Source organism: Gossypium hirsutum, chromosome A04 (genome assembly GCF_007990345.1).
Source record: "Gossypium hirsutum isolate 1008001.06 chromosome A04, Gossypium_hirsutum_v2.1, whole genome shotgun sequence".
Lineage (NCBI taxonomy): Eukaryota > Viridiplantae > Streptophyta > Magnoliopsida > Malvales > Malvaceae > Gossypium > Gossypium hirsutum.
The window spans coordinates 58856712-58870174 of record NC_053427.1 but is presented as its reverse complement, the minus strand read 5'-3'; the positions used below and the strand labels follow the sequence as shown (position 1 = coordinate 58870174).

The window sequence follows — 13463 nt, the reverse complement described above, 5'->3', positions numbered from 1 at the left end:
AAAGTCGAACGAACACTATAACCTTGGAACAAGTCCATCTCTGATTGCTCATGGCCATTTTAAATTAGGGAATTAATCTACTTAGAAAATGTAAGAGTCTAAAAAAAGAAGATTTTACTTAAATTAAGAAAAAAATAATAAAACAAAAAAGAAACCAAAAAGTAAAGAGAGAGCAAGAGAAAGGAACTATATTTAAGAATATCTACTTTAAGACGCAATTTTGCAAAAGAGCATGGTACAGGGTTCACAGTTGGAACAGTCCAAAGTCAAGAAAGGGAAATTTGACTTCACGAGAATTGACGAGTTGACTCTTGATGCAAGAAATTTATGTTTTTTTTGGACATTCTATTTTCTTTTTTTTTTGGAAAAACATAAATTTATACTAAAACATAAATTTATGTTTTTTTTGGACATGCAAGAAATTGATGCAAGAAATTTGACTTCACGAGAATTGACGAGTTGACTTCCCAGCTTAGACACACGCCCGTGTACTAAATTTTGGACATTCTTTTTTTTCAAAATCAAGGTGCAGGGGACACATGACCGGAACACATGCCCGTGGGGCAGACCTTGTGTCACACACGGCCTACACACACTCCCCTGTGTCTACCTGTGTGGACAAATACAAGGCTATTTCCCAAGCCATTTTTCCACCTTCACTTGCACATATTCACACTACATCATATGGCACAATCTTAAGCATATAAATGCATTTAAAAATAGCTGCAATTAAGTAATAACGTATCAGTTTCATACCATCATCTATCATGCATTATAACATTAGGCCTTGCCAAATCATTTCATGCTAAATTCACACTCAAAGGGCATTAACATATGAATAAACTCATAACCATCATTTATCAACCAAATATAAACTACATCACAAAACATTGACATATGCACATACATACTTATATGGGCTTACAACCATCTAGCCAATATAAGCCAATTTGCATGGCTACAAATTACATCCAACCTTTAACCATCACAAGCTAATGTATTTAGCCAAATTATAATGACTCATACACCAAATGACTAAGTCGCTATACATGCCATAAACTCAAAGGGGTTTGCATTCACTTATACCCAACATGATAGCTTGATAGTGTGATAACATCTCCAGCGATCCCCAACTCATGCTAGCATAAAACTCTATAAGATATGAGAAAGGAAGGGGGAGTAAGCTACAAACCTTAGTAAGTTCGTGTGCAAATAATAAGCAACAATGGCAATACATTTGTCATACAACTAACATCACACAACATAAACGTCATTAAATCTTCATAGACATAACTTACTTAATCATGATGCTTACCCCTTCAATTTATAAGCATAATTTAATATATCTTAACATTTTCCAAACATTCTTAATCTCTCTAATATAAAATACCATAATAATCATTAACAAACCATTTCAAGCCTTATAGTAATATGTACATTAATTATGCGTATTCATATTTTCAAGCCCAGAGCTTAACATATTTCAATGATTTAAACTCTTAACTTCACATACTTTCATAACCATTTTAATAGGCAATTTTGCAAATTTTTCCTTTTTTTCACACATATCCAATGAATCACAAATCAAGTGAAATAAATGTTTTATCTCCAATTTGATATGGCTCAAAAGCCTAACCCATGATTCTCAACTAAATTTACCATCATAAACATTAACACTTAATCACAAGATTTCATAAATATTTTTAATAGACATTAATATCAATCTTTCATTCATTTCATGTTCATTGAGTCACAATCAAGGAAATAAAACATTTCATATCTCAATTTCATTTGGCCTAAAGGCCCTTTTTCATAAGTATCAATCAACTTTACCATGTATTTATTCATCATACACGTAAACCAATACTCAAATGGTTAACTTAGAGTCGCCTTCATAATGGTCATGAATTCATAATATCCAATGCTTATAAACTTTACATACATACCTGTACCAACTCGTATCATAATCATTTACTTTGTCAACTTTGGAAAAATCTTTGAATTTCTCGTTGAACCACTTGGAATACTAAAGGATACTTGGGAATTCTCAGACACATAGTAAGATGCCAATGCCATATCCCAGATATGGTCTTACATGGGATCACAAATTGAATTCGATAGCCCAGCTATGGTCTTACACGATGTCTCATATTGCATTTAGAGACTCAAGTGTGGAGGTCCGTTTACTTTTCGTTGCATTTAGAGGCTCAAGTGTGGATGTCTGTTTACTTTTCGTTGCATTTAAAGGCCCAGGTGGGGATTTTCGTTTACTTTGCATTGCATTTAAAGGCCCAGGTATGGAGGTTTATTTACTTTTCATTGCATTATATGAAGGCACAAGTATCATGTGTATTTACATTTCTTCTGCATTCTCATTTCGAAGATTTGGTTGTGAGGTCTATCTTGTTTCACTCTTCATGTTTTGATGGTTTGATATCTACTTTTCTAGTTTTGGATAACATAATATGTTTTGAACTGTTTTGATTTTGGTAATTGCAAAATATGTTATTTCTTTTACTGCAATGTTGAGTGGGATTTGATAGTGGTTAGGTGTCTATGTCTTTGTATGTTCCTTGCTACGTAAGCCACGAACAAAGAGGGGCAGCTATAGACACCCATTTTGTCCGACCCCAACTGGAGGCCCATTTAAATTTCTGTTCTCTCTTGGGCCATTCATTGCCCACTCGATTTTGGTCAATTTGAGACCTTTGTTTTACTTTTTTCTTTTTTTTTCATTTTTTGGGCCTGTCAACGGCCCAAATTATTATTATCATCACTACTACTATTATTATTAAATATTATTATTATCCTTTTTTACAAATAAACAAGATTAAAAAATAATATATATACATGAAAGAAAATGAAAGAAAAAAAAAGGAGGTTTTTCATATTTTTGTTCTTAAAAAAAAGGTAAAAAAGAACCAACAACAGCAAACATTTTTCTTTTTTTTTTCTTTTCTTCTATCTTTTGTTTTTTTTCCATAGACACATTGGGTTTTGGGCTCCAATGAAGGGGACGTCACCGGACCATCGATCCTCCGCCCCTAAAGCCCCCAAAAATCTCATTTTTTTCTTCCCCTTTCTAAAATTTAAAAAACAAATGCTTGATCTTGGAAAAAATTTTGATTTTTTTTAAGGAGAGTTTAGATTTTAAAAATAAAAATATGTTTCTTTAGTCATTTTAAAGGAAAGTTTAAAATTTTAAATCAAAGTTTTGATTTTTTTTCAACTATTTCAAAATAAAAGTTTTGATCTTTAAGAAAAATAGTATTTTTTTAAAGAGACTTTAGATTTTTAAAATAAAAATCTTTTTTTAGTCATTTTAAAGGAAAATTTTAATTTTAAAAAAAAAGTTTTGATCTTTAAGAAAAATAGTGATTTTTTTAAAAAGAAAACTTTGATTTTGCAAAAAAAAAATCGGGTCACTGTATGCGGCGGCAACACTACCGAAGGCCGGAGAGCCGTTGGGCTCTTCGATGGTGGAGCCATGGCCAACATAAAAAGAATGAGGTTAAAATGAAAGAATGAATAGCTTTTTCTTTAATTTATAAGTGTCAAAAATGGGCAATTTGTTTCCACCCCTTACTTTTTAAATTTACAAAAAAATACCCTATTTTTTGCAGCACCACTCTTACTCTCTGGCCTATTTACACCAATAACCCTTTTGTTTATTCAAACATTCGATTTAATCTAAAATTTCAAAATTAAAAGCAAATTAATTGATACATCAGTTCTCTGTCTTCCACATTTTTTATCTTTTAGTCCCAAAATCAAGTTATGTCATTTTGTTTCCATCTTTAATAAATTATTTATACTTATATCTTCCCTTTCATTTGCATTTACACATTATATATTTAATGTTAATTATACACTTTATTTTAATGTTTTATATTTATTCACGCTTGCATAATTTTTATTTATTCTTAGTTTGTCTTTATTTATTTTCATGCCCATTTATATTTATGTTTTTTTTACACATTCCCCTTACATACATTTTAATATTATTTATTTATGTTACTTTGATTCTTTTATTGTATTATGAATAAGGTGTATTATTGTTATTATTATCATTATCATGTCAATGTCTTATTTCTTTCATTTATTTAAGTTTTCATTTTTATTATTTCCATTTTTTAAAGAGTTTTTAACTTTTTCATTAACTTTAGCTAATTTAATTAATTTTCCTATTTTATTAGTATTTGTTTTAAAAGAGGAAACTTTAGTTAAATAGGTTTTACAATTTAATGAAACCATAAGGTTTTTACATTTTAATGAAACCATAAGGTTCTTACATTTGGATTTAGATTAGTCTTTAGGATCTTATCTACCATTTGCCCTAGAAAAATTATAAATAATATGTAGGATTTTTTTAGGGTTTTAAACTAATTTTAAATCCCGTATAGAATTCCTCTTTAGAATCTTAAATTAATATGTAAATATGCTTTAGAACTTTATCCAAGATTAAAACTAAAGGTGAATTGTAAATCATGAGTAGGTCTTTCTAAGTATTTTATTGTAGAAACTTTTTAAGAAAGCTAATAAATGTTATTTAAGACATATTATTTTAGGATTTTGACGAATTTAAACATTAGATCAAGAATTTTAAAGTAAGATAAATCATAAACCCGGTATAGGATACTTTCGTAAGATCTTAATAGGTTCAACGTTATTAATTAAATCTTTTACAAAATAATAATAATAATAATAATAATAATAATAATAAAAGATCGAATAAATTGTAGATGGATTTTAATATTTCTGTTAATTTATTGGTAATTTCTTGGGTTTTTTTTAGAATTCTAAAATAGAATTAATTTTAGGAATTGAAGGTATTTTACTTGAATTATTTAGGTATCCTTTAGGATTAAAAGTAAAAATCTCTAATTTAAGATTCAAATTAGATAAATTTGGTGAACACATCTTAATCGAGTTACAAGTAAACCGAAGGAATTTTCTTTAAAGTTTTTATTTAAGATTTCCATAAGATTTTAGCCTATATTAAGATATCAATATGCTTAAATTAAAAAAAAACCTAACTCTTAAGACCCTGTAGGACTATCCTCGGATAGGCATTGTGGGGGTACTATAACCTTCCCCACACGTAACCGTACTCTCGAACCCAAAATTTGGTGATGAGATCAATCTAGACTTTTAGGATTTTTTGTATTAGTAATTCTAGAGTTTTAGACGATAGGTGGCTAACCAACCTAACCCTAATTGGTTAGTGGCGACTCCACATTAATTTAGGCCCTTTGTGTCTAACTTTGCTTACTAGGCCCCCGTACTCTTATGTAGGCAACGTTATGACAAATTTCTATCAGTATTTAGAAATGTCGTCAGGAGCATTCGATATCTTTTTTGAAGGACGGTAAGTACACTTCATTTCAATAATTAGATTTCGTAACTTCGTTGTATGAATATCCAACGTTAATCTTTCAGTTCACTTAATCAATTTTTTTTGGATCTTGCCAAATCTTTGATAATCTTGCCAAAATCTTGATTCCAACCATTAATTCGTGTGTATTTTCCAAATCAAACTCATGGTGAAAGGTGTGTGTCTTTTCCAAGTGAATCGGTGGTGATCGTGTATAGTTTTAGGGCCACTCATACGTGTGGACCACACGACCATGTGCACCAGTAAATCTTAAGGACTTACGTAAATCACACAGCCTCTGCCTGTTACATGGCCTACCACACAGTCATGTCCTTACCATAGGGTATTTATCGTTTTTCACACGTCATTAGGTTGTTACAGGACCTGGCCACACGGCCGTGTACCCCTTTCCACATAGCCGTGTACCCCTGATAAACCGTAATTTATACATATTTTTATCCCATGCTTAGCACATTTATGGATGATTTCTCCTTAGATTCGGTGAATTCGATTGTCCTAATTCTTTAATTGCATGTTTTATACTTAGGTAAGCATAGGAGGGCAAAAAGAGCGAGAAACGGGCCAAAAGCGAAAAAAATAGGCCAAGGTGGGAAATCAGCACAGCCTGGAGTTCCTTACACGGGTAAACCACACATCCGTACCTATTTAAAAGCCTTGAGCACGGTCTTGAAGAAATCACACACGAGCGTGTCCTTGTCGAGCCCAAGTTTAGTCCTATTCAGAAAAGGCTACTTTTGAGGGCTTTTAGGCATCTATTTAAACACCTGGGGAGGCAATTAGAAGGGACACATAGAGTAGGAGGTAAGGAATTACTCAAGAAAAGATGATTGATCCATCTCAGAAGTCGGATTCATCGCCAAGACTGAAAATCTCCCTTCAATTTCCTTCAGGAGTTTTGGGTTTTCTTTATGTTTTGTTATCTTTATTCTTTTTGAGATGTTTTATTTCATAATTATGAACTAAACCCCCTAAATACCTAAGGGGAATGAAACCTAAGACGGATCTTGTTATTATTATCTGAATTGTATGATAAATATTTGACTTGTTCTTAATAATGTGTTCTTAATTCTTGTTTTAATATTCCAGGATATTGATTCAAGTTAATGCTCTTATTCAGAGAAGCAAAAGTCCTTGTCTAAGAGTAAATTTGTCGTAATTAAGCGGAGTTGATTGCACGCCTAGAGATAGGGTGACAAGATTTTGCCGGATTAGGGTGAAACCTAATAAGGGAGTCCATAGATCAAGTTAATGCAACACTAGGGTGTTAATTAGAAAGAGATTTCAATTAATCAACCTAGGGTTAGATGTTATTAGTCTCGAGAGAGATAATAATATAACTTAGGGATTTCTACGGATCAAGTCAAATGAATAAATCGTCTGATTTAGAGTCAAATAACAAGTGAAGTCTAGGTGGATTTTTCCTTGGGTATTGTCTTAATCAATTGATTTTTCCCAAAAGCTTTTCCCAAATTTTCTCTCTGTGCACGCTTAGTTTAGTTAATTAATTTAGATAAACAAACCCCTTAATTTTTAGGCTAGATAATAAAAAAAAGTAATTATTAGTACTCTTGGTTCCTTTGGGTTCGACAATCTGGTCTTGCTAAAGCTATACTACTGTTCGATAGGTACACTTGCCTTCATCGTGATAATAGTTTGTTTTAAGAACGATTGATTATAAATTTTTAAAACCTGTCGCGAATATCACGTATCAACCCCTTTCCACACGGTCGTGTGGCCTCTATTTTGTAATTTTGCACAAAATTTTGTGATATGTTCAATTTAATCCTCGTACAAATCTCAATATGTTTCCCAAGTTTCGTAAATTCAATTAAGTCCCTAATATTATGACTACCCTAAAATCTATGATCCTATAGACTGAATTAAGACTGTATTACGTGTTTGATTTGGGAGATTACTCATGCCTACTGTCATTGTATTTCTGATAAACTGTTATTATTATTACTGCTTTTTATCTTACTGATTGCATGTTAAGCATGTCTACTACTACTATTGAACTGATTCCATGTTAAGCATGTCTACTGTTTCTGCACTGTTCTGTTATAGGCATGTCATATTACATAGCATGAGGTAGGATGATATGACCTAAGGAAGTACTAGCAGTTTAATAATCTACAAACACTGGTGGTTTATCCACAACTTACTGGCAATGTATCTGTAAACTTTTTATTTGAAAATAATGGTAGTTTACCCACAAATTTTTACTGTTAGTTTTTTTTTGCAAATTGCTGGTGGTTTGTCCACAATGTGGTGTGTAATGATAGATGAGTTCTGGGGAACTTTTACTGTGGTGTGTAACGGAGTTGGGTAGGATCTCTTCTAATCAATTGAATTTGCATTGTCATTCATAAGCATGTACAAGCAAACTGAGAAATCTGAAATGCTATACTGATGTGTTGATCTAAAAAGTTATTATTTTGTATGCCTTGTCTATTGTTTTGCACCGATTTTCTTGTGTTTAGACTCACACTAAGCTCTTTAAGCTCACCCCTCTGATTTCAATCTTATCAGATAACCTGCAAGGTTAGGACACAAACTCGGCATTCGAAGGTCTCAGCTTAGATTATTTTCATTAAAAGTATTTTAGACTTAAAATTTATAATTTCTATTATTTGAGAACTGTAATACTTTATACGAACTGTGGCATGTAGGGGCGGAGCCAGGGGGCTGGCATGGGCCCCGGTCCCCCCTAAAATGTAAAATTTTTATTTACTTTTTTAAAAATTTAAAATTATTTAAGGTAAAATTGCACTTTGGCCCCCCTAAAATTATAAAAATTCAATTTAATCCTTTACAATTATAAAGATATAAACTATAAAAAATTAAAATTTCATTCGGCCCCCCCTAAAAAAATTTTCTGGCTTCGCCCCTGGTGGCATAGGATTTTTAATTTGAGGTTTATTTGGCATGCATGACGTTTAAATTGATCTTAGGCTATTGAGAAATGGATTTTGATTTAATTATGCATGAAATACTGGTTTTCCATTAAAACTATGTTGAATATCACTTTTCCCTTGCGATATTATGTAAATGAGATTTTTGAAAAGTAAATAAATTGGAAATAAACTAAGTTTTCAAAAATAGTCACCATTACAAGAAAAATGTTAAAAACAATCGATTTTCGAAACTCGTAAATTTTAGTTAAAAAGAGATAAGAAGCTAAGTTTTCTTGTAAGATAAACAAATATTTTAAATAGACCGTTTTAAAACTTTGATAGTTTCTCTAGGTCATTTCAGTAGCTAGTGTAACTTTCAGAATTTAGTCATAACGTTTAGGTTTGGGTTAGGGAGGTCCACGTAAATATATCTCAATTACATTATATAACTGTATTTATATGAAAATATTAAATTTAAAATTATTAATTATGTGCAATAACTTAATTAAATGATTATATTTTATTTTTAAATGATTGTTATATATATTTTTATTTTTATATTTAAAAATATATTAATGAGAACAATAATTAGTTAGATTTGTACCATAACTTTAATAAAATTTACAAAAATAGTTCAAAGTAATTTCAAGATTATTTTTATTTACTCAAATATGATTAATAATTTTTATTTAAATTTTCACTTTTTCTTAAGATAATATACTGAAATTTATTATTTTTATTTCAATTATGAATTTTTCTAAATTTTGATAGAAGAGATTGTTATAAAAAAATAATAATATTGTAAATAGAATACTTATATTTTATGGTTATTCTTATAGATGAAAAACTATTATTAAAGGTAAAAATGAAATAATATTATAAGACTTGTTATAAAGAGGAATAATTTCATATAAAACCTCACAAATGGCTTCATTATGCACTTCGGACGACTTCAGTCTTTTTCTTTTCCACAAATTGGTTTACTAAAAGTAATTAAAAAGTTTATTGAAAAAACCATTGGAAAATAATATTATTATTTGTTTAATATTATTTTTTTCTTGACTTTAAGGACCATAAAATTAAAAGAAAACCAGCATTATCTTTCATGTATATCTAGTATATTTATCTTTTTTAAAAGAGTGTATTTGGACGAGAATTTTTTTTATGTATCAACTTTTTGTAATATTTTATGTATTATTAATTTTACAAATAATTTATATTAATTATTTTAAAAATAGTTAAAATTCATATTTCATGTTCATGACATTAAATAATTTAAATATCATTTAAATTAATTTATTTTTTATTTTTCAATATCATGTCTAAAATAGATATTGTAACTTTTAATAATATTTTTTGTCAATAATTCAGAACACTTAAAATTAACAAACTACACTTTTTCACAATCCTTTTAAAAATTATATATATTTTTAAAAACACTTTTAAAATTACAATAATAGAGTACTAACCCTTCAAAAATATTTAATACGTATAATTACTTTACACCCATTATATAACTTCATGGTTCCATGATGTATATATAATTATTACAATAATTGTTAAAATCGATTAGTTTTTATTTTTTTTAAAATTAAAAATTATTTTGTATACTTTTTATAAATATTTATATATTTCTATTTTATAATTTATAATTTATTCAATATTATTAAAAAAATAATTTAATATTATTATTTTAAATATAATTTACATATTAAATATTCTACATTCTCACAACATCAAAAAAATTCAAAATCATTATCTTTATTAAAATATGTCACAAGTTTTTATATTCTTTATAAATTTAAAATTTATTTAATGTACTTTTATTTATAAAGATTTAATTTTTTTATTTTTTAAATTTCAAAATTGAAGTACAAAGGTTAAGATTTAATTATTTTATTTTTTTATTTTTTATTTACACGGTTATAAATGAATATTTTTATTTTATAATATTACATTAATGAATATTACATCGTAGCAACTCTCATTATTATTATTGTTATTATTATTATTATTATGTTTTCAAACTAAACTTTTTTTTCCCAGCAGCCATCTTCAGCGTATGGTACTATTTATACACACTAGCCTTAAACGCCGCTTTGCTTCATATCATACAATTTGGGTATTTCCTGTCTCTCTGCAGTAAAAGCAATGAAAGAAAATTTGTAGGGTTTATCACCTTTCTTCTCTTTACTTCTTGTTTGCTTCTCTGCTCAACGTCTGCTGCCCCAGAAACCAGGTTATTTGATTAACCCCCTTTAAAACCACTCCTTTTTTTCTTTTTTATTGATAATTTCCTATCTGTTTGGTCTAAAAAAATGTGTCCAAATTGTAGACAGGTGAGGAAGAGTTAAAAGCTAAGGCAATCATTCAACCTGCTTTATCAACACATGCAAAAGAAGATTTCTCCGATGTAAGATTTCCATTTCTTTTTATTTTTATTAATAATAATTTTAATTTTGGGGTGTGGTTGAATGAAGTTGATGGGATCAGAAGATTGCAATGAGAAAGATGAAGAATGTGTGAAAAGAAGGATGATTGCAGAAGCTCATCTGGATTACATCTACACAAAACAGCATAACCCTAAGCCTAAGCCTTAGAAACAATCCATATAGACTTATTACAAATGAATAATATACTAAACTAGTGTGAAAATTTCTGTAGCTATGGAAGTGGTATGAATCTATATATTGTCCAAAGCCCCCAAGGCCTTAAAAAGCCATAAAAATATAATGTATCTGCTAGTATTTATATACTCAGTGATTTCGTATCAGCAAGTTAGCTTGTTGAAAGTTATATGTGAATTATATCACTACCAAAAACCAGCAGAATTTTCTTCAGTGACGGAATTGACACAGACAAAAGCACCTTAAAGAATGGCTGTAAAATCAAGGGTTTGAGTTTGAGACGCTGCAATTTTGATGACTGGTGTTTCCCTCTTTTCATAAAAAAAATTGCAATTTGGTCTAATATGCTATTGTTCTTTTTTACAAAAAAAAATAAAGTCCCTGAAAAAGGAGAAGCTCGACCCTTTTTCTTGATTCCTCTACCTTTCTACCTTACTATTGAGTATTTTATAAATTGTCTTTCTACTACTACTATTTTGTTTTTTGATCTGAAAGAGGACTTAAATCGTAAATTAACTCATTGTTCGACACAAAGAAAACCCCAAGGCATCAGCCTTTACAAAAGGAACAATACAAGCGGGGGGGTCTGGGCAAATACACCAAAGATCATTTAAATTAAAAGGTGGTTGCTGTCCAGTCTGGCCATCAAGTCCGCACACCTATTGGTCTCTCGATACGTGTGTTACAGGCATATATGTTCCAAATGATCAAGGAGACATCTGCAATCAGTGATAAGACCACCAAGTAATCTGTTACTCATATCAGCTTTGGTCAAAAAACTCAAAACAAGTTGATCTTCAACTTCGACTTCAAGTTTAGTTAAGTTTCGTTGAAGAGCAAGGGTAAGACCATCCCTTAATCCCCATAATTCAGCTTCAACGCTAGACACTAAAGGAATATATCTATACGACCCCACAACCCAAGCACCATGATGATCTCTAATGATGGTGCCCGCACCACTTGTGCCAGGGTTACGTATCGAGGACCCGTCAGAATTCAGTTTATGCCAGCCCACACAAGGTGGGTTCCAAAGAACACCAAGTATCAGGTACTGGCACTTGTTTAAGAGAGCCAGCCAAAGCAAAGAACTCACCTGCTTTACACAAAGCCAGATTAGTAAAATTTCGGTTACAGGTTCCTTTACTAAAAACGATAAAGTTCCTATACAACCAAACTTCCCACAAACAGAAGCAAATTATCAAGAACATAGGTATACAATGGGAACCATGGTAATGTTTTGTCGAGGCATTCCGCTTTTGCCAACTTTTCCAGCTAAGATAGTCGAGGGAGCGTGAACTACCTTCCAAATTCAAACTCTCCCACCACTGTTTACTAACAGTACAATGTCTCAAAAGGTGTTCTGTAGTCTCGGGTAAGGAAAGGCACAAGGGGCGCTCTTGAGCTAATGACATACCCCTCTTGTTGAGAAAAACTCTAGTTGGCAACACTTCATTGAAGCATTCATAAATGAAAAACTTAAGTTTTGGGGATATTGTATAACACCCTGAACCTAACCGAGTAGGTTCGACTCGAATTTAGCGAGCTACATTAGTTACTAAAGTGATGAACCGTTAACTCCCAACTTAACCTCCAACACACCACTTAATAATGACAAATAATGTATTAAAATTAAAACACAACAACAGAAATAACTCACACATTGAGCTTATAAAACCACAAAGGTAGGTTCATATATCAACTATTAACAAATTAAGGTTTGCAAATAGCAACTTAGACTATATTTGCCCAAACAAGCTAACAACATAGATTAAATCATTCATTATAACTAAAGTTCACATTATGAAAGTTCGCCTAATTTTATTAAGCTTGCACCCAAACACACATCAAAGGTTCATATACTAACAAGTTTCACGGACAAGGGATTATACACGCCAATGGGTTTCATACTCTAATAGTGTTTGTTTGCATGCATGGGTTCATTAAATTAGGGGTACGTGTGTAATTTCAGAACCACAAACATACAGGGATCACAGAAAACAATACTTAGTAATAAATTAGACTCGCATATTTTAATAGCAATTTAACGTAACACTCATGCATGAAAACATCGATTTTATTCATGACATAAGATAATCAACTGTTCAAAGTCATGGTTCACAAAACAAAATAGCTAAAACTTTAAAGGAACTATTTGAACAACAGAATATAATAAGTCTAAAGCCCTCATAAAATAAACTCTATCACCCATTTTTCTAAGTTCGCTAATATCTAGTCAGGAGTGAGCCTCGCCAAGTCATTTACCTTGTCACTACTATCAGAGACCTACTTACTTGCGGAGTAAGAGAGAAGTGGGTGAGTTCATTGTGAACTTAGTGAATAATCAAGAATTAACAATGTATGCTTTAAAATTAAGCTTTAAAAATAGAAGAAAACTTTGTCTTAAAAATCATTTCGCGTGTTGGGTTCGCAGGTGAGGTTGCGAGACCTAGTTCGCAGATCCTGTCAGAAACAAAAGTTTGTAAAATAGTTTCTCATGTGTTACTGAAAATCATGCTTAAAACTTTAGCTTGTGCTTTCTTGAAAACA

At 30.7% G+C, this 13463-nt stretch overlaps 1 long non-coding RNA gene across 1 annotated transcript; it reads left to right on the top strand.

The window, feature by feature from the left end:
- Positions 1-10374: 10374 nt before the first annotated feature.
- On the top strand, positions 10375-11259 carry LOC121228007 (uncharacterized). The gene is made up of 3 exons (XR_005925553.1): positions 10375-10528; positions 10625-10702; positions 10770-11259. It is a non-coding gene; the product is annotated as an uncharacterized lncRNA (long non-coding RNA).
- The last annotated feature ends 2204 nt before the right edge of the window (positions 11260-13463 follow it).